Consider the following 22,851-nt stretch of genomic DNA (forward strand, 5'->3'; position numbering starts at 1 on the left):
TGAGCAGCCAAGGGACTGCAAATTGCTCTAATTAACACATGGTACTTGTTGCTCCCATTAGTGAGGAATGGGAAACCAGGGTATGGCACTTAAATATCTTGCCTAATGATATGCAGTATGTCTGCAGTAAAACCAGGTGATCATTGAGGACTTGTGAGCTCCTGGTTCCTATCTTTCTCATCCAGTAGATTACACTTCAATCAAATTTCCAGGTGTCATCAAATTTCAGTGACTCAGAAAAGATAACAATGTCTTTTTGTCTTAGAGTTATTTAGATACTTGGATAGGTAAATTGTGAGATTGGTACAAAAAAAGAGCTCGGTAGAGTGTGTCTTGGTGGGGATCTAACCAGTGTGTCAGGTTAGACTGTGTTCTCCATAGCCACTTTGTAAAGCCAAAGTTCACTACAAATAAATGGGTTACTTTCCATAACGGTCAGCTGATTCTTAGGGACCCATGCCCAGAGATCTAAAATGTACTGTATTTTCCTCTGTAAATTTATAGCATCACAGTAAATGCTCATATTGGTGTAACATTCATGGAAATCGGAGGGCTCACATTTGTCATTATGATAAATATTTCACAGAACAGTAGGTAGTTTATCAAGCATTGGGGAAAAGATTATCGCAATGAGAGATGTGTGATCTATGTCACCCACTTAAGCACAATGAAAATAACAGGTCCCAGTGGGTTAACTTTAAAAGGCTTTTTTTTTTTTTTTTTAAACCTATGATAGTAAGCTCCTATTCACTGCAGCCTGAGCTGCTTGTGTCCTTGGAGCCTGTGGGCACAGCACTGTGGTCAGAGCCAGCCCCTGTTGTCCACTTGCTTTTCCTCATGTGGCAAGCTGGTTGAGTGGCTGCAGGGTTAATGTCTGAATGGAGATTATTTAGGGAGTTCATTTTCAAGGGTGAGCTGAAACCCAAGTTAAAATGACAGCATAAATAAATCAACCAGATGGTTTCATTTCAGCTCAAGGTTTTTAAAAGTCTATTACCCTCATGTATTTGCAGAGAAAATGTCTACTGGAGACACAAGATAGCACTCAAAATGTATAAGACTGGCAGCAGTGGGCTGATGGAGCTTCCAGTTTGTGATACAACTGATACACAAGTATTTGTATTAGATGTTAGGGATAAAGACGACACATTCTGGTGTAGTTTGAAACTGAAAAAAATATATAGTACATATTCTCTCAAATTAAGGTGCAGTTAAACTTGCTCACGAAGCTATATGTGCATCAGACACAATCTTTTAAATACAAATTCAGAAAAAAAAAAAAGAGAGAGAGATGCATTTTAGAAATTATATGCAGGATTGTGAACAGGCTTATAACCAATGAGATAAAGTATCTAATAGGCAGTTCAATTTATGGGCCTGTTGTGAGCCAACCTTATATTTAATTTTTATTGTGATAAGTAGTGCTCAAGTGGATGAGACATCTGCACATAGATGAAGTTTAATTTGGGAAATTAACAGTGTTGAAGAATTATAATCAAAAGATTTTCTGCCTGTGTGAAAGTTTTATACGTAGGCTATTGATTAAGTGGGAAGAATGATTTAGCAAACTATTTTGGCTCTTCCTTCTTACTTGAAAAAAAAAAAAAAAAGAAGAAAATGTCAATGGGGAAGTCTACAAGTTGTTATACTCCACTAACTTTAGTATTTAATGACTATTAAAGGTAATTTTTCCAACAACAAAATTTAAATTTAAGTGAAAAGACAGCCATCTGTAAACAGAAAAAGCAGATTACTCACAGGAATAAGAAGTAAATCACTGGATGAATTTTTAGCACTGGAACGAAAATAAGTATCCTAGCTCTAGATAAGAAGTGGTGTCTAGCTGTTGTGGAAAAAGCACACGTTTCCTTGTAAGGCTGTAAGCTTCCTCTCAGTTTTGCTTGTTCAGTGACCATTGTAAGGCCTTTCTCCTCTCAGTGATGCTGCCAAAAAACCTTCTCTGCACTGCATCCACCTGCACTTGCTGGCACAAGAATCAGTCAGTGAGCATCCTCCATCCTGTAGCTAATACTCAAATCTGCATCAGCTTTTCATCTCCTCATTGCTCCTCTTGGCTAGCTCCCTTGACAAACTTTACATGATTGATCTTATTTTAGCAAGAACTTTTCCTGAGGTTGCTCTTGAGTTTTACAGAGTTGCACAGAGCATAAGTTGGCAGGAGTCTGAAAATAGTTTTTGGTAACATACTGAAGATTATTGAGAGTTTGTCACAGATCCAAGGAGTTCCTGGCAAATATCCTGTCCAGTATCTGGAAGATGGCTCCATCAGTTATCCATCAATTTTCTATATGTCCCCAGACGTGTTATGGACTTGAAGTCTGAATATTTCATTACTGGATTTACCACTTACTTTCTATGAGTACCTTCTTCCCTGTGCCGCAAACTGTCTTGCACATATTTGGGTGTACATGATACAAGGCAAAGGCAGAAACATGACACACAGCAGGGTGTTGGTTAACCGTACTCAACCTTATTCCCAGGGCTGTTCTAGAACTACTTTATCTCCTCAACAGATCCCACCAGTATCTGCTGAAGTAGTTTTTCATAAACCTTTACAACAGGAAGTAAAAGGCAAGGATACTACGATTATACACTTCAAACTGATGCTACACAAACACAATATCCTGTGCCAAACAGTAATAAAGTGAAACACAAACAATAAAAATCGTGTGACTATTTCAGAAGTCTGGTTGCTGAAGCTGTAAGAAGTGTGATTAGTGATAAACTGAAAACCATACTAGTTTTTGATACACCAGTAATGTAAAGGAATCTGCAACTCTTATTCATTCCTGTTGTGAGAAATAATTTCTCAAGCAAATAATGTACTGCCTAAACAAACAACAACAACAAAAAAAGGAGAAATGTTTTCCACGTCTAAAGATGGGTATTCAAATGATTTATCAGAAAATTCCCTCAGCCCCAGAAATGTATGCTGTGGTAAAAACTCAATACAAATAGAGATTGCACAATTCTCTAAAGCCAAAATAAATATATCTCAAGGCAAAAGTCAGAAGCTGAAATTAATGTGCTGCAACTTTTTGCGTACAGAGTAGACAGTTCTCAGAAAAGCTCTTGATAAACAAGACTGCCTCCAGTTTCAGCACAATGTCAGTTTACTATACCATCTCCTCCTACAAAGAGAAAGGATAGCAGAGTAGCAGTAGCAGTATTTTTTCCTCTTTATGCAGGAAAAAAAATTCTAAGTATAAGAAATAGAAAATTTCTAACGGCAAAGAAAGAATTCTTAGAAACTCCAACTCTTTACAGCAAAGTTCATATTCTTTGAGGCTTTTTTTTTTTTTAATGATCATGTGGATTGACGTAGACGCATAATACATTACAGAAATTTTGAAAAGGTGAGGATGGAGCAATTTTCTGGGTCACATTAAGTTCTACGTATGACAAAACATTCCTTCTTCACATGGTAACCATGAAATATATTTAAAAAGTCATAAAAGTGGGAATAACATTTTGACTGTTCAAAACTGACAAACACACTTTCAAAATACTAAGACAATCAGGTAGAACACCAGACCAGACTGATTCAGTAGAAGCAGCATTTTTGGCATCCCACATTCTTCTTACATAAGAAATGTATGTTGGAAGAATCCCCTTGAGGTCATCCAGACACTCAAAGCAAGGTCAACATCAAAGTTGTTTCAGGTTGCACATGGTCTCATCAAGTTGAATTTTGAAAATCTCAAGGGATGGAGATTCCACGAGCTCTTCAGGCAGAATGCTCTAAGTACACCCACCAACTGCTTCTCTACTTAAAAAGGTGAGGAGTGTAATTCCTCATGGAAACCAGTGTGAGGATACCAAGCTCAACAGTAAGGATACTTTTGCATCACTTTGTCATACACATTCAATCCCTATCTATTAACTTTTCCTTGTTTCTTGTTCTACAACTTTCTACAGTTGTAGAAATCTACTCTCTGTGAGCAGCACCAACCCCACCAGCAGACAGTCATCTATGGGCTGCACCTACTGCTGACTCAAATGCTCCTTCCATTGCCAAACCACCAAGCTTCACTAGTGCAGCAGTACGAATGAATAATAAACCTGTTGATCCAGAAGGAGAGAACTCTGATGGTATGAGCATTATTACAATTGCAGAACTAACTCAAATTCAGATCTGAGTCTTGTGCCTTCCCAGGATTAGAGATTCTGGGGATTCTCTGTGTGGAATTCCCTCTGTGTGGGGTTTTAAATGGTTTTAAGCAGAAAGGTTTTAAACTAAAGATGGTAGATTTAGGTTAGATGTTAGGAAGAAAGTTTTTACTTCGAGAGTGGTGAGGCTCTGGAACAGGTTGCCCAGAGTGATTGTGGATGCCTCATCTCTGTAGGCATTCAAGGCCAGGTTGGATGGGATCCTGGGCTGCTTGATCTCCTGGTTGGCCACCCTGCCCATAACAAGGGAGTTGGAACTAGATGATCTTTGATGTCTCCAACCAAGCTGTTCTATGACCCTATGATTCTGTTTCCATGATTCATTGCTTTCCTTGCTGGCACAGACAGAACAGGTTCTTACCCATGTACATTGCAACCTGAATGGATCAATATTCACAGCTGAAAAATTATTTCATATATATGAATATAAACAACTTATTATTTCTACCTAATATAAGATTAGTTTGCTTTTATTTCTCCAGAAATACGTAGCTACTGAAGACAAAAGTGTAGCATTAAGAGACAGAGAACTGAAGAAAAATGCACAAAAGTGTTTCAAAAAATGTCACTGTTTCAACAGAAAATTCTGGTTTTGTTCTGGATACCATTTTTAAAGTACCTGTTCTTAGACTTTTTATTTTCTTACAGAAACAGAAAACCAAGGGAAAAACAATGTTTTGGCCCATCACCAACCTGCTGAAAATCTGCTGTCTCCTTCTGGCATGCCTCCAGCCTCCTCTCTATGATGCCTGTCTTCCTCTTTCAAAAAAAGGAGAACTGTACTTGCGTACATTATTCAAAACAACATTGTATTCTAGAATATTTCCATGTATGCTGATTTCTGTTCCATTTTTTCTCTGAAAAAGAAATACATACACACATATATATACATATATGTATTTATAATGAAAGAAGGAAGCAAGATAATCTCAGAAATAATTTGCTTTTCAGATGTTGAAAGTCAAAATATACTTTTAAATTACAAAAATAGATTGTGTCTGTTTAGAAATGTCTACATAAGTCATTAGTTCAGTTTCACCTATAAAGTGTTATTAACTAACTGTTTAGTTATCACATGTACCCACTTAAAACACATTTCAGGGTTTTACTTCAGCGGGATTAATTTAGTCCATGAACTGACACATTATTAGCAACTGGAGTGAATTAGGCATCAGCAGTACATTCTTTTAATTAATTTTCTCCCAGAATGAATCCAGATTTTGCATTCAAAGACTGATCTGTGTGATAAAAAAAAATTGCTAAAAAATGCAAAGATTAGAGATTGAAATGCTTATGTACACACATCCATAGAATACTTTCAATTCTCATTGTTATCTAGTGAACCAGTCTGTTTGCCTATCATTTTATGCTCAAGGCTATAGGTAATAAAGTTTTTATTCTTTTATTGTTTTTGCATTATTGTGCCATAATTTCATTTTCTTTCCTGTTAACTATTGCAGAAGTCCATAGTCAATCCTTTCACACAATTTTCCTCAAAATATTGCAAAAGGACAAGAACACAAAGTCATACATGAGGGCTCATATTTCATCTGAAAACAGTAGAAGAAATTATAGTGCCTCTCTAAATGATCCTGACTTATGTGCAGTGAGTATATACAGTAAGAAGAGACTATGCAGGATTTATTCTCCAAAGAAATTACCCTGGAATATATGAGCATTGAGAAATTCCTTAAGGAAAATAGTCACACTGGCAGACTGAAAAGGGTACAAATTAATTTATTTTATTCAACCCATTTGTGGTTGTTGAACTCAGCCATGACAGTTTTATTCCAAGACTACTTTTAAAAGAATTCCAAAAACTCTAGAGGGTGTGAAAAATACAGATAAGCACAATGAAATTGAAATAAAAACAAAAACAAAACCTCTTTGTACATGGTTTGCTACTGAGTTCTTTTGGGAAGCTGTGACACTGGGGAGTTTCACTCCAGGGTTTCAGCTACACTCTTCAAGGTCTTATTGAATATTAGAAGCTTTCAAGATCATGAGAAACCACTAGAAAACTGTTCTGCTTCTCATGATCACTGTAGGGTCCAGCAATCCACTTTACCCAGTAAGGCAGTTCTGAATACAGTATAGGCAGCACTGACTGCTTGAGAAATTTATTAAATACATCACCCTTTTAATGAGGAATGTCTGTTTATTACTTTTATTTACACTTAAGCTGCGTTGGTACACTTAAATCAGATTTACTGTGTTGCTTCTTACATTTCTTTGCTTGTTTGTTGTGTTTTTTTTGTTTGTTTGTTTGTTCATTTGCTTGTTTGTTTTGTTAGAGTTTGGGTTTCTTTTTTGCTATTTCTTGATAATGTAACCATCTGTCATCTCATCTTTTTTTCTAACAGGCACTGTTAGAAATTCACTGCTACTTTGATCCTACCTTTTTCTTGTAATGAAGATGTACATTCATCCTTTTTAGAATACTCACTATATGCTGACCTTATGTTTCATGCTTTGTTTTCAGTGAGTCTTAGCTCTTGTTGTAGTTTTGATTGAACTTTTGCATTGAGTTAGATTGGATTCAGTACTGTTCTCTTTCTTTGATGAAAAGTTATACCATCATCAGAAACCTCTCTGGTATAATGTAACCATATAAATTTTGCCCAAGCCTACTGAAGTCCGCATAATCTACAATTTATAGTTTGCACAATATGTTTATTATTAGCTACATAAACCCAAATTGAACATATTGCATATTAAAAATGCAGTCCAACTCTCGTGTCATTTGTTTGTCCTTAAAGCTCTACCTGTATTGTGGAGCATGGATGTATTTTTCCAGCCAAGTTCCAAATGCATTATAATTGTACCCCAGCTTTTATTCAAAACAGCACCTGGTAATGGCCCCTTCCTGCAAAACAAATGTGGGCTCATGGTCTGGAAGAGAGTGAGCCTTGGAAGTTCAGAAGGTAGTGCACACCATAAAGCTTACATGGTCCAACAGCACATAGACTGGCTCTTGCTGGTGCCAGGTCTGTGTTCTCATTGGTTAGTACACGGTTCCTCAAACATTCATATTCTTGAGGTTTTAATGATCCTCAAAATAGCAACTTTGTATAAGAATAGAGTTTTTATCCTGCAAACACATTCTGGAGAATTTATAATCAAATTCAAGGGCAGCATGGTAATGAGGTTTAGAAAGCTGCAGCAGCACGCTGCTAATTTCATGTGGAATGGTTGCATATTTTACTTATTTCATGTTGTGATAAGTAAAAATAGAGTTTCCAGGCATTTGGTACTTTTCTCCCCACTCACTAGCACTCTGGAAATGAAGCCATTGGGTGCACTGAGCTATTACGTACATCACGTTATTGTGAATAACCATATTTTGCTTTTACAATATACAATTCTGAGTTTACTTGTTAGTATAGTTATAGGTCAAGTGGTAATGTGTTTGCAGAAGGTGGTAGGTGTCTGAAAACTTCACCAAAATGATGATGAAACCTGAAAACTAATGAAACTCAGGCCGCAGTTTCTCATGGGAAGTTTTGGCAAACCCAAACCGTCCAGAATCCCATTTGCAGCATTGCAGTACATGTGAGATACCCATTTCTCCATTCTAGGTTTCTTTTGGGGAGCAGAAAGAAAGGCAAAATTCAGTTTGTTGTCAGAGTGTTAAAGGTCTGAAATGATCTCCCAAGTCCAGAAGACTGTTAAAGCATATCCCATGTTACACTGTGGTGGGTGGTAATTCCATGTTCATCTACCCATTTGAAACCTTTCTTTAACATCCATGTATTTCTTTACGGCTAGCTTTTACCTTGCTTTTGTGCCAGCATTTTACAAATCTGACTATGTTGTGTTCTGCACATCAATTTGTGACATGCACAGATTTTGAATTCAATGGAAATCAGAATATCTAAGTGCAAGAACCTTTGAATCGCGCTCCCATGTCAGTAGGAGTAAATTCCTCTTCAGATTCCCTCACATTCACATGGAGTAAATGAGAACTGAATTGAGAAAAATAAACAAACAAAAATTTAAATCTAAAACTCCAGTGGAACTACTGGAGCAACCTTTCAGGTAGTGAAAGGAAATGAGAGAAGAAAGTCCATTCTTTGAACAGCAGGCAAGTCATAATGTAGTAAAAATTATGTTAGTTTTACAGAGATACTGAAACAATATCTTTATGCTGCTACGTGATAGGACCCTAACCACTAAATAAAGTGAAGCTAATTACAAATACTGACAGTTCCACATCAATATAGCTCCAGAATAATTCCTTGTGAACAGAGAAATTGAAATAATTTGGGGATAAAAACACTATTAACAAATCTGCTAAAGAAAGCTAAATTTGCAATACAATATTTGTTGGTAAAATACGGAAAATAAACGTAAGTTTCAATGTTTTGTTATAAAAAAAGATTTTGCCCTTAGGTGGTGATGGTAATTTTATTGTAATACATTAACACATAAAATCTACTTGCTACAAATTTCTTGCTACATTAATTCAATTTGCTAAGAGCCTCCCAAACTCTACTGTGGTTGTAAATAACGAGTCTTTAACAAGGTATGTGATATCGAATATGAGAAATAAAATATTTGGATGTAGTCTCACATATACCTTATTTGTTATGCATTATGGAGTTTTCTCTCATGAGGAACTCAATTGCAGTTAAATAAGCAAACGTAGCAGCATTCTGACTATCATCATGTTTGGAAAAACATTCCAAACTCCTTGCAACTTGACATCCTTCCACTGTCACTTACATGCAATGGCAATTCAGGCAGTGTTCTATCATAGAGCCGCTAAGCATAAGCATTACTTTCGTTTCTGAGGAACCTATCTGATTTTGGCCAAGTGCGTATTAAATCGGTTCAAGTGTACATGGCTGATACATTTAACCTTAGGTCTGTGAACAGTTTTAAAATTGATTTCTGACATGTTCTTAACTTTCTAATATTGCATCATTGTACCATTCTGTAAAGAAGTTCTATTATAAACAGGAAGTTTAACAACTATCTCTGAACTTCTGACTTTCAAAGTGTAAATAACAGTGGTAACTTTTGAGCACTGAAAAAAAATAATTATTCTAACAAAAAAAATTAAAATGAAGCTAACATTTCATGACATTCTGAAACAAACTATCTGTTACGAATTGTGCCGTCAATAATCCTGGATTTCTATTGCAATTAAATTGCTATTGTCCAGATTCTCCAACTGGTAATTCCAGCTCCTTGAAATACAGTTGAAAATAACCTTTCTACGCATTTATTTAAGCTCTGAATGTGGTAAGTATAGCAATATTACAAATGGCATGTTCTGTGACTAGGAAGACGTTAGTTATTTTGAGTAGTCAAAGAGTAAAACAGGAAGACAATTAGTTGTGAAGTACCAGCAACATTCATACTCCCTGCTTTAACCTCATTCACTGCCAATTCAGAAATAGAAATTGTGGAGCTCCAAAGTGTCTTGGCCATCTTGACTACCACCAGGCAGAAAGGACAGTCTTTACTCTGAATATAAACCACAGCTACAGAATTTACCATGTGAAAAGAGTAATTCAGCAGCTATCTTACCTAAAAACTGCTCTGATGAAACTTCACAAGTATTAACTTTTGCGTTAACAACTGTACCACTGTGCCAGTGTTACTATCAGTTCTAATAGCTGTTTTGTGACTTTTCTTTTAAGAGTACAATCAAAACAAACAAACAAAACCTGAACCAATCAATTAACGAACCAATCAACCAAAACAAACAAACAAACAAACAACAACAAAAAAAAACCTCATCAGGTGTTCAGGACTAATGTAATATAGATGGCAAAATATTCAAGTTGAGATGATACTGAAAAATCACATTCTCAAATGTAAAATTTTGGATACATTATAGACTGTTTAAGTTTGTAGAACTGGGAGATGTTGCAACTGTTTAAGTTTGTACTGGAAAAAATTGCAGATGATGAAAAAAAAAATCTATGGCAATCTGTCTGGAGCTCAGTGGGAGACTGTATTCATCCAAGAGCCTGGCTGTTCAGTTGTGTAGTTCCAAGTACTCTACTGATCTGCAGAATGGCCTAGGATGCTCCATCGAGGTGTGTTGCAGCATCTGTGATACCATGCATCCCTCCAGGACACCCACATGGCACACGTAGCACAAGATTTAGGGGTACCCATCTCCTAAAGGATAGAATAATAGAAGCCTAATGGGATATATGGCTTTTTTTTTTTTTCTCAGAGATCTAAACGAAGGCATCTAGCATCCCTTGATGTGCTGTAGGCTGTCTGAAATATCCACATGGGTCTGGCATATCTGTCACCTAAAACACACCTGTTATTCACTAGTAGCTGGAGGCAGGATGCCCTACAGTATCCAAAATGTCACTGACCGCTTAGCTTATCCATAAAACACACCACAGTACTTCACAAGGATCTAACAGCAGGCATATAATTAATAACAAATAATTAACATTGACAATTTAGGTATATCTTCTCACAGTATATGTACAAGGAAACTAGGCTTAATTTTAAATCTGTCCATTATTGAAAATTATTAACAAACATTTTTTCCTTGATACAGACATTATATTCTATGGATTGAAGGCAATTAATTCTTTAAACGTTATTATTTGATGTTCCAGTTCTAATGTTTACTGGGGAGAAATGGCATAGGACAGAAATTTATTTATCTTACAATAAAGTATAGTCCCAATGTTTGATGTTCCTGTCACTTGTCGTTATCTTTCCTGAGATTAGTATCCTAGGTGAAATCGCACTGTTAAATTCTGTAACTGGGATAGTAAAAAAAACAAAAACAACAAACAAAATTCTTTAATTGATTGTTGATTATTTTAAAGGATAAAATATTTGCTTTATTTTGTAACTCCTTGAGTCATCTGCATCTTACCCACTGGTGATGGCAGGTGTTTAGCTAAGCGATAAAGACATCAGACACTTCTCCAGATCATTATCTCTGTCCAGCTGGAAGGTTGCCTTGAGATGACCACCCTGTGGCACCCTCTGCAATCTGGTAGTGCCTTATGCCACAGCAAGAGCTGCAGGAAATCAGCTATATTTCAACCAAACATTTGAGTCACACGCAGAAGGGGAACTAAAAATGAACAGCAATTTGTTACATAGTCCAAGACATTAGAGACTGATGGTCCTGAAGTTGAAATTTCAGTAGGAGGAAATTAATGCACTTGCTAAACATGGTGAAAAGACTGACACGTCTGTCCTCCAGCCTCTTTGCTTCAGCTAATGGTTTTATAAATATATATATATATATATATATAAAGTCAATAAATAAGAAGAAACCTCCAATATAAGCTTGTCTCCTTACATTAGTGAGGATATCTGGGCATTTCAGACAATTTTGGGAACGTACTGTCTGTAGACATTACTGTGAGTCATGAGAAGCAGGCTGAGAATGTGGTTTTTTTGTCCAAATGAATTAGAGAGGCCTGAAGGATTTTTAGTGCTGCAGTATTGGTGCCATTATGGAGAAATATAGTTTACTTTTGAGCTGCATAAAGAATGACACTTTCTCCTAGAATTGATTTCTGAATGATATTTATGTTACCTGATAAGACCTGTCTCACTTGGTAGGAAAGAAATCGGTTGGGCCTTGGCTAGAAGCATTAAGAATTATTTCATGACTACTATTGCAGAAGCTTATTTGGGTCCCTAGGAAGAGATGACAAACCTCACAATGAATGTGAGTATGAGGATAACCCAGCACAACATATGGTAAATTGGGTGTTATTCCTAAATTACTATAGTAAGGAGGCAAATAAGCTGAATTGCAGTGCTCACTGGCTTAATCAGATTTAATGACTATGCAGTCAACACGCTGGTGAGCAGAGGTGCAGAAAATCAGTGGCTGTTGCTCAAGAGGGGATTCAGAACTTGGGTCTTCTTCCCATCGATGCTGACAGTTAAATTTGCTTGTGAGGTCCTTGGCTCCATCACTGAGCAGTTTACAGTACAGAACACACCAACCATGACAGAAGGTCTACCTGAGTAACACAGACCTGTCACTTGCTTTGTTGAAAAGATAGCATACCTGCTTTTAAAGAGCACTGCATGAAGGAATGTCAGTCACTGGATGTCTGCAACCCTCAAGGTGTACTGCTGTGAAACAAATCCATTTTAATCAGTAAAATGCAACACGTTATAAAAACAGGATTAAAACACATAGAAAATTCATTAAACACCAAACATGGGTATATATTTAAAGCTATTGCAGAAAAAATGCTGCTCATGCAAAACTGCTGAACTGCTTTCAGTGTGTGTTTGTCTGCCAAACAATAAGATGAAACAGCAGGAATGCTGAAACACATGACAGTTTATAAGAAGAGAATCAAAATGAGTATCATGAGTATAACTGTAAAACACATGAGTCTCAAAATTTGTACTAGAAAGCACAAGCGATAAGCTGCCATGGAGAAAAGAACTGCCCAGGGACAGAATTTATCAGCTGTAGTCTTGTTGTCTGTAAAGAGAGAAGATTAGGGCATCTAAAATGTTATTTTCTTCTCCAGTATATGCTCTAAACAAATGATTTAAGGGATCTTTGTGCAATTTCTAATGATGGGAAAGTTTATGGAATGAATTCAAAAAAGATTGTCAAGGGAGATCATCATAAAGCTAACAACGGCAAACAAAATGACATCTTTAAGTAAACAACTTCAAAGAATTCAGGAAAACAGTATCTTGGACATGGCACTGGGATTGAGAAGGCTGGAGAGAGTTTTGCCTTGCTTAGCCAGGTCTTTGCCTTGCAAAAAAGCTGGAGGCAGTTTTTCCTTACCTTGCCAGGATTTAGTTTAGGATTAAGGATCACAAATGAAAAACCACTTTCTTCATAAAAAGGGTGTGGAGAATTTTCTTGTTATCATGGCTTGTGGGCTTGTCTGCATAGGCCTGACAGGTGAAGCTACAAGCTCTAAAGGGTGGCTGGAGTGATGAGAGGCTGCGAGGAAACAATCACTGAAACAAAAACATTTACCTTCTGCTGTTTTAATCCCCTCTTTGGATTACCAGCTACAGACCTGCCAAAAAAGACATTAGTAGGGCAACAAGCAAAGGCTTGCTATTTGTGCTACGGATGACTCCGGTTGCAAAAGCTTGTGACATTACATCTTTTATTTACTTATTTGTTTGTTTCTCAGATGTCAGTTACTATCCCATCAGGAAGGAAATGGAAATAAATTTTTAAACTATATTTCATTCTCTCCTGTGGCCTGTTAAAAATGAAAACCAGATCTTTGTTACACACTTGTGAACTTGAAGACACTATACATCTGAGGAATTCATTGTCAGATACTAGCACATAAAATGGAGGAAAAAACATTATAATAGATTTTCTATTCCCTTCTCTTTCCAATACACTCAACACATTTAGAAGTACAAGAAAGAATTTGTCTTGGCTTCAGTTCAATTTACTGTTTTTCACCATGGCCTGGAACCATTCATTTTATTTTATTTCCTGGTAATAGACCTAGATTTAGGAATTACATTAAAATGTCCAATTTCTCGTTTTATATTTTAAAGTAGCATTCTTTGTTCCATCAGTCCACATTGAGAATATCTTTTATTCTGTTCAATGGACTTGACTTTCAGACATAGGAAACATCCTTCTGGGTCACAGCTGGGACCACAAAGTCTGTCACTCCGTCTCTCTGCTCAGAGCTAGAGATTATAGAAGTGCTTTCAGTTTGTGTATGTAGATTGTCAATTAAATGCCAGTAGATGGCACTCAAGAATGCTCAGCCTTGATCCTACCTAAGAACTAGCAACCTCACCATGCTCTGCAAATGGCTTCCTGTCAGCACAAGATGCTTAAGAGAAAAGGGAAAAAAGCACAGCACTTTGGATTTCACTATTTCACCTGTTTATCTCCATGAAGCACATACGTCTTGATTTTGTATGACTAATAATAATAGTTAGAATTAGATGATGAATGCAATAAAAACAAATGAGAAACCTGCAGGGAACATTTTTAGATCCTTTTTGTCTCTATATAGGTGGACTTGACTAAGGCAAGTTATTGCACTTTCTTCAAATATCATGTAGTATGATGCTGTTTGATATTTTTCCAAAACAGGAAGTAGTGTATTAAAATAGTCCTTGTAACATTCCATTTTAATCTGCTGTAAACAATTCCAGCAAACAAAAATAAACTATTGGGACCTTTCCTTGGGGATGCCTCAGTCACAGTGATAGAGTCTGGGAGGAACTGTCAGGCCCCACACAAGGTGGTAGGTAGAGAAATAACCACCCTGCCAAGTAGACAACATTAATGAAAGCAAAGGAGAAACCATCGACTGGCCGTGGTCTGTGATCTGAACTGCTTCCAAGCTTCCAACTCTAGCCCTGCTTCTTGTAACTGACAACAAAGATCTGTCAAATCTGGGGAGTATCTGTAAAGGTAGACAAGCATTTGGACATTTTACAAATCTATTCTTTATCTCTCATGACTGCTACTGAACAAACATTTTTATGTCTTTTTTTTTTTGGGGGGGGGGGGGGGAAGGGGGTGACTGCTTTTGAAATTAATGGCTGAACTTAACACAGACTTAGTTGAAAGCTGTATGACTTGAGCTAAAATAACTGCTTGCCTGAAACATTCATCCTATCCCTATGTAAGGCTGGCTTTCTTAAGTTGTAGGTTGCAGAGGAAAGGGAAGGAAAGGGAAGAGAAGAAAACAGGAAATGAAAGAGGAAAAGGAAAAAGGAGAGGAAAAAGGAAAGAAGAAAGGGGAAAGGAAAGAGTAAAGGAAAAAGGAAATGAAAAAAAAAGTAAGGAAAAGATAAAGGAAAAGAGAAAAGGAAGGAAAAGAGAAAAGGAAGGAAAAGAGAAAGGGAAGGAAAAAGAGAAAGGGAAGGGAAGGATTGCCATGGACAGGGCTGCCAACCACTAAATCAGGCTACCCAGGAACCCATCCAACCTGGTCTTGAGTACCTCCATGGATAGGGCATACACAATAACTCTGGGCAACCTGTTCCAGCACCTCATCACTCTCTGAGGAGAAGATTTCTGCCTAATATCTAACCTAAATCTCCCCTCTTATGGTTAAAGCCATTCCGCCTTGATCTATCACTATCAGACCATCTAAAAAGTTGGTCCCCCTCCTGCTTGTAAGCTCCCTTCGAGTACTGGAAGGCTGCAGTGAAGTCTCCCTCTTCTCCAAGTTAAACAAGCCTAGCTCCCTCAACCTTTCTTCATAAGAAAAATGCTCCAATGTTCTCATCACCTTTGTGACTCTTGTCTGGATCCACTTCAAGAGCTCCACATCTTTCTCCTGTTGGGAACTCCAGGCCTGGATGCAGTACTCCAAGTGGGTCCCCACAAGAGCAGAGTAAGAGGGGGACAATCATAACCCTTGCCCTGCTGGTTACCACTCTGTCGATGCAGACCAGGATATAGTTGGCCTTCCAGGCTGCAGGTACAGACTGCTGGCTCATACCCAACTCTGTCCATCAGGATCCCCACATATTTCTCCATGGGGCTTCTCTCCAGGAGTTATTCTCTTAGTCTGTACTCGTGTCTGCAGCTGACCCAAGCCACTACCTTGCACTTGGTCTTTTTGAATCTCATTAGGTTTACGTGTGCTCACTTTTCATGCTTGTCCAGGACCCTCTGGATGGCATCCCTTCCTTCTATTGTGTCAACTGCATTACCTAGCTTGATGTCATCAGCAAGCTTGCTGAGGGTATACTCAGTCCCACTATCTAGGTCATAGATAAAGATGTTGAAGGGCACTGGTCCAAGATGGACCCCTGGGGGACACCACTTGTCACTGGCCTCTACCTGACCACAGAGCCAATGACCACAGTACTGTATCCGTGACCATCCAACCAATTGTTTATCCAACACATAGTGCATCCTTCAAATTAATGTTTCTTCAATTTAGAGATAAGGATGTAGTGCAGGGCCACTTCAAAGGCCTTACACAAGTCCAGGTAGATGACATCAGTTGCCCTTCCTTTGTCCACCAGTGCCATCACTTCATCATAGAAGACCACGAGATTGGTAAGGAGTGATTTGTCCTTGGTGAAGCCATACTGGCTGTCTTACATCACCTTCTCATCTTGCATATGCCTTTCAGAAGGATCTGTTCCATGATCTTAATAGGCACAGAGATGAGGCTCACTGGCCTGTAGTTCCCTGAGTCTTCCTTTCTCTCTTAAACATGAGAGTGATGTTTCCAGAAATGACCTGGAAAGTTCATTTCCCTGAAGGGGAATGTAAGAGTGCTGTGACTGCTGGTGACAAAGGCTTTACAACACCACTGAGCAAAAATAATGGACCTCAGCACTGACAAACCACATCTCACACAAGTACAATATGAGACATAAAAGGAATACGTGTTTAAAAAAAAACAAAAACAGTCTATTTAAAGCTTTGGTTATAGTGGACTATGTCTTCCTTGGCTTCCAAACTTCTTAACTTCATTTTTTAGCCACTACCCATTCTTAGTCCCTTCTGTTCTTGCAAGCTGAACAGGCTTCATGGTTCCTTCATTTCTTATGGCTGATGTTGCCTTTCCCTTTCTGGGAAAACTGATAGCAGATCCTGATGAATGGTCTTGCATTTCACTTGAGCAAGCCTCTTCACTTCTCAGTTTCTTCTCAGCAAGCCTTGCTGAGTGGAGCAGAGGAGTATGGTAAAGGTTTCCCAGTACTTAGAGAAAAGCAGTCTTGTGTGCTCATATAAACTGAAAGAAAGATATGAGATCTTGTAAGAGATTTTTATAGGACAGTGCAAATTCATGCTGCCTTCAATGTATATGCGCTTTTTAAATCTTTCTTGGGGTGATAAAAATACTGAATGAGAAAATGTTTGCTTTATTCCTCTGGTTTCTTCCCTGGCCTTTTTTGTCTGCCTTCTTGCATGTGAGCAATTAAAATCTGACATCAGTGATGTACTGGATGGACTAGGAGCCTCCGTTCTCACATGAGTATGGCCTCAGAAAGCTAAGCAGTCTGATATAAAATATGGGTCTTGAATGGAAGCCACATTCTTCTTGACAACTGAACAGTGTTGGAAAGAGCACAGTCATTTGGAAGGTCAAATACTGTAACTCTAGCCATACCACATGTATTATTTTAATCAGAAAAAGTTGAAGAATAAAAAACAAAGCACTGCAATATAATATAAACGAGGAATCAGGAGACAATATAATGCTAAAAACTGGGGGAAAGTGTCAAAATCTAAACTAAACCGCATATGGAATAAATCTATTAAAGGAGCACAAAGTTCAATCTTGTCCTTAATGAGATTTAAAGACCTTGCATACAACAGAATAAACACTATAATTAAAATTTACAAAAGTGCCCAAATCACTGAAAAACCTATGTTTAATTAGAAATCAAAGAATTTTCCCTGAATCTGTGGTTCTCTTATCCTAAAGATGAATTGTGCTATAGGCGATAGATTTCCCAAAGGAAAAAATACATAATTAATGAAATTAAGACAAGTCAAAATGTAAATCTAGGAAATGTAAGTGCAGAGAAAGACGCACATGTATGAACTAGAACAGGTTCCAACACCTCCTGACTCCTGATACTTGAAAACCAATCCTCACTTTTCCTCTGGCCCGTACCTGTTCTCACCAAGTAAACTGATTCATAGCATGAACTGTTCTCAGCTAGAGAGGGTGTGATTCCAGCTGTCTGACTCAGCTTTCTCTTGTGATGATTTCTCACTGGTAGGTAGCTAAGTACCACCACAACACACTTTCACTCACCTTCCTCAGAAGGATGTGGGGAGTAAATATGGTGAAAAAATCTTATGCACTGAGATAAGGACAGAGAGATCACACACCAACTGTTGTCATGGTCAAAACAGAGTCAGTGTAAGGGAGATTAACGTAATTTATTACCTATTACCACAGCATTGAGAACTAAAAGTAAACTAAAAATATCTTCATCCATTCACCTTCTTCAGCTTCTTTCCCCTGAGGACTGAAGAGGAATGGAGGCTGCAGTCAGCCCATAACTGGGCTGAACTTCGTCTCTGCTGCTCCTCCACGGGCACTCTCTGCCCCTGCTCTGCCCCTCCTCCCACAGATGCTGTCCTTCCCCATCTGATCCTGCTTGGCCTTCCCACAGGCAGCAGCTCTCCCAGCACTGCTCCAACACGGCTCCATACCATGGGGCCCACCCTTCAGGAGCACACTGCTCCCCACAGGTGCAGCTCCCCCAGCCCTTCTGCCCCACCATGGGTTGCAGTCCACGGGCTGCAGTTCCTTCAGACCTCATCCACCACTGCCCTGTGGGCTCCTCCATGGCTACACGAGGAGATCTGCTCCACACGGTACCCATGGGCTACGGGGGACATCCTGCTCCTCCATGGGGAAACCTCTGGGCTCTTCTCACAGTGGCAGCTCCTGCAGCCCCCTACTGCCAAAAGCTTGCCACATAAGCTCAATACATCTGTACACTACAATCCATTCGTAACAAAACCAAATCTGGAGGGAATAAAAAGAGCAAATACTTTAAGTGCTTGATATTGAGGTCAGATATAGTTCCATCCCAAGACACACAAGGGAATAGAATACAAAACTGCTGTACATAAACCTCTAAAAGAACAAGAACTACATATTAAAGATTTTTATTAGATGATGTTTTAAAGTATCCCTTGGGATGGTACGATCGTACAGTTTTTTATGTGTTCAAACAGCAAAATTGTGAGTGAATGCAGCCATAATATGCCATGTGTCAGTAATTCAACAAAGAAAGCTCATAAAAATTAACAATCAGAAAATAACAAGTAGCTATATATCAAGAGCTGAATTATTAAATCAAGAAGTGACTCTGCTGCCTGCATATAAGGTGAATATCACAAAGTAACGAAGTCATTATGCCATTTGAACAGCTTAAACTTTTATGAGTCCCTTAGCCTCAAAGCCTCAGCAGGACATTGATTAGCCTCTGAGCATCAATGGAGGGAACAATGCCACCCCCAGAAGGTCTTGTTCCTTATTGCTTGTTTGTAGCACAATTTACTGTGTACTCTCAGCTGCTGCAAGGTAGGGGTAGAATAATTGGCAACAGTTTAACTTAGCCATGAGGAATATTCATTATGATTGCTAATTCCTCCTCTGTATGTCATGATTAAAGATGTTACAGTAAGCACAGTAGATTCAAAAAGAGACAGAAAGACAAAAGATATCTTCTGATCTTTTTCTGCCACTCTTTCAATACAGTCTGAATCTGTCGTGAAAGTACTTCAAATTCCAATTTGCCTCCAAAATTATGGTCTCAGAGAAGTATTTCAGATACAGAGCTATAATGTGGAAATACAATTTCATGCCACGTTTTTTTCTTACAGTTATCCCACTGCAGCTACTGCTCAGGACTTTGTCCCTGGTTTCAATCAGGGCTACAAAGGTTCACACAGCAAACAGTCCTATATGCCTCTTAGAAGAAGGATTCTGTGGCTGCAAGGTCAAACATGATCACTGAAGGTTGCTATGGTAACTATACATTGATTCACTAAAAATCAGAGCTTGTTCTGAAGCTTGTCCAAAGCAGGATATTGTGCTACCATAATCATGTTTCTCAGCTCTTAGTTATAATGTTTTGTGCTGTGGCTAACTGATTCTGAATGCAAGGAGAGATAAAGCTCAGTGATGTCTTAGTTATGCAAAGAAAAAAAGGACAAAGGGAGGGGAAGGAAGGCCAGAGAAAGAACGTAAATAACTAAATAAGGATGAAGGTTTCACAATGCCCATTAACAAGAGGGGAAAAAATAGAAGTAGAAAAAAGAGATTTCTAATGTTGACGATGGAGCACTGTGTCAATAAATTCATTTTAGAATCACTTGAGAATATGTATTTTCTTTTCTGATCTAAGCTGAAATTCACGCAATTACTGTACGGTAATCCCAACAATTAACTATTGAAAATATGAGACAAATACATATTCTATTCTTTCAAGTGATTGTCAAGATAAATGTTTTGGTAGGAATGCTACAGTAAAGGTTAAGTGCCTAGAGTCCATGAACAAAATATTGTTGTCATTCTGACCTCTCTGTTCATGTGATATTTGTGGAGCTTTGGTAAGCCTTGATTATAGTGATATAAACCTTTTTTTTTTTTTTTTTTTTTTTTTTTTGGTATACACACATCCACAGACAGACATTTCCAGATTTCTCTTTTGGCTGCTTAGCTTAACAGGGAGAAAACCAACATATGGTAAGATTTGGCAATAAAAAAAGCAAATACTGTTTTCTGAATTCATACAGGCTGAAATACACAGGCTTCAATATAATCTATTTTAATTTTGTTTATGTTTGGTATTTACATCAACACACCCTTTAGTGTAGGCAAATCTTGTTATAACATGAAAAATAGTTATCACTATCATTACCTGCACTTGTTCTTTTTTCAACTGTAAGTAAGACTGATTCACTTGTAATTGGTAACAGTGAAGTAATTGAAAAATGAAAATAGTAGTATAAAATGAAGTACAGCATCTAGACTAATATCTCTGCAACCTTTTCCTATTGCTTGAACCAAAGTGAGCTCCTCCTATTCCTGAGCTGTATTTCCACTTCAAATTTACATTCAGCTTGATAGGTATATGGGTCCCATCCGTGAGACCTTGCATTATTCATTTAATAAAAATCAGTGTCTGTAACATAGGATGCGTATGGTATACAGAAAGGGATGAGCATTATGTTTTGTGGTTTTTGTTTGCTTACTTGCTTGATCTTCTGAGTAGCTCTTACTTAACTCTGCTTTTCATTCTGAAAGCTACCACATAACCATCAAAGAACACATAAATAAGCAATGTTTATCACCCCTTTCTGAACCCTGCTGAACTGCAGAAGCAGCATCTTTTTGCATGAAATAAGCAAATGACCTTCAGGAAGACTGCACCCAAACTAGGCTTCACATTCTCCCTGCAGCAGAGATGCCACCCATACAAGCCTGATCCTCCAATCAGTCAGGAAAATCTATTTTCAGGTATTCAACCATCAGCAGAGTAGAATTTTGTCTTAATGTTATGACAAATTTACCAATGCATTGTCAGTAACAGGTATATCCATATTCTTACTTCAGTGCATATGGAGTTCATAAGGCTGACATGAAAACTGAATATTGTAAGTAGTTGACAAACACTGAGCACTGTAATTTTCTGAATCTCGTATAAAAATCAATAGATGTTGAAAAGCTTATTTAAAATGTGAGTTATTAATACTGTTTTCTTGAACAATCATTACTTCAAAGATCATCCTGGTTTTCTTCTAGGGAAAGTCAACAATTTAGTCATTTATCTACTTTCATATTTACACAATTGCAAGTATAAGCAAAATGTTCATAATTTTTGTATTTTAGCCTCAAAATTTTGTGTTGACCTCTATGTAATCAGTGAAGCATATTTTCACAACACAAAAAAGTAACTTCTGACCAACTGCTACAGATGTTTTAATGTTATTCACTTCCTCATATTGCTTGTAATGATATTGATGACCTTTTTCTTCTTTATTGCTGGGTCATCTTTTTTTCTTTTTAAGACTGTTGTCTGTTCCATTTTCTCCCAAAAAAGTCAATTCAATTATCAGCATTTCCATACTGAATTTTACTATGAAGTATCTGTACTTATCTGTGGTATTACACGCATGTGTTGCCAAAAAAAAATCCTCTTCTGAGTTTGTTGGTGGAGTCATATGGGTCCTCTGGGAAAACAATTAGCTGATATTATTCTCGTAGAATATTAGGAATACTAAGAAAATAGTTCAACTGGGAATGGGATTCCCCAGAAAACAATATGCTGATTTTTAACTGACTCTGTATGTGCTTATGATATTTAGAGATCCAACACTGCTGAGTTTAAGCCTCTATTTCATAAATGTATTTAAATATATACAACCACAGACAGGTGTACTCTTCACTGGGTAAATATTGTCTAGATCGTCTGGCCCAGAAATTGGTGGTAAATGGATTTAAATCCATCTGGTGACTGATCATGAGTGGTGTTCCTTAGGGATCAGTATTGGGGTCTGTCCTGTTCAATATCTTCACTGATGATTTGGATGAGGGAACTGAGTGCATCTTCTGTAAGTTTGTAGACAATATCAAGTTAGGAGGAAACGTTGATATGCTTGAGGGTAGAAAGGCTCTACCGAGGCATCTAGATAGGCTGGATCAGAGGGCTGAGGCCAATGAGTTGAAGTTCGAGAAGACCAAGAGCTGGGTCCTGCACTTTGGTCACAACAACCCCATACAATGCTACAGATCTGTGGCACTGGCTGAAAAGCTACGTGGAGGAAAAGGACCTGGGGGTGTTACTTGACAGACAGCTGAACATGAGCCCAACAGTGTGGCCAGGTGGTCAAGAAAGCCAATGACATCCTGGCTTGATTCAGAAATAATCAGGAGCATGTCTGGAGAAGGATAACAAAGCTGGCAAGGGGTCTGGTACACAAGTCTTAGCAAGAGCGACTGAGGGAATTGGGGTTGTTTAGTATGGAGAGGAGGAGGCTCAGGGGAGACCCTTATCACTCTCTACAGCTACTTGAATAGAGATTGTGGTGAGATGGGTATTGTCTCCCAGGTAACAGAGATAGGGCTAGAGGTAATGGCCTTACTTTGCATCTGAGGAGGTTCAGATTGGGTACTAAGAAGAATTTCTTCTCAAAAAGAGTGGTCAAGCTTTGAAACATGTTACTCAGGGAGGTCATGGAGAAAT

Source organism: Gallus gallus, chromosome 2 (genome assembly GCF_016699485.2).
Source record: "Gallus gallus isolate bGalGal1 chromosome 2, bGalGal1.mat.broiler.GRCg7b, whole genome shotgun sequence".
In the NCBI taxonomy this organism is placed as follows: domain Eukaryota; kingdom Metazoa; phylum Chordata; class Aves; order Galliformes; family Phasianidae; genus Gallus; species Gallus gallus.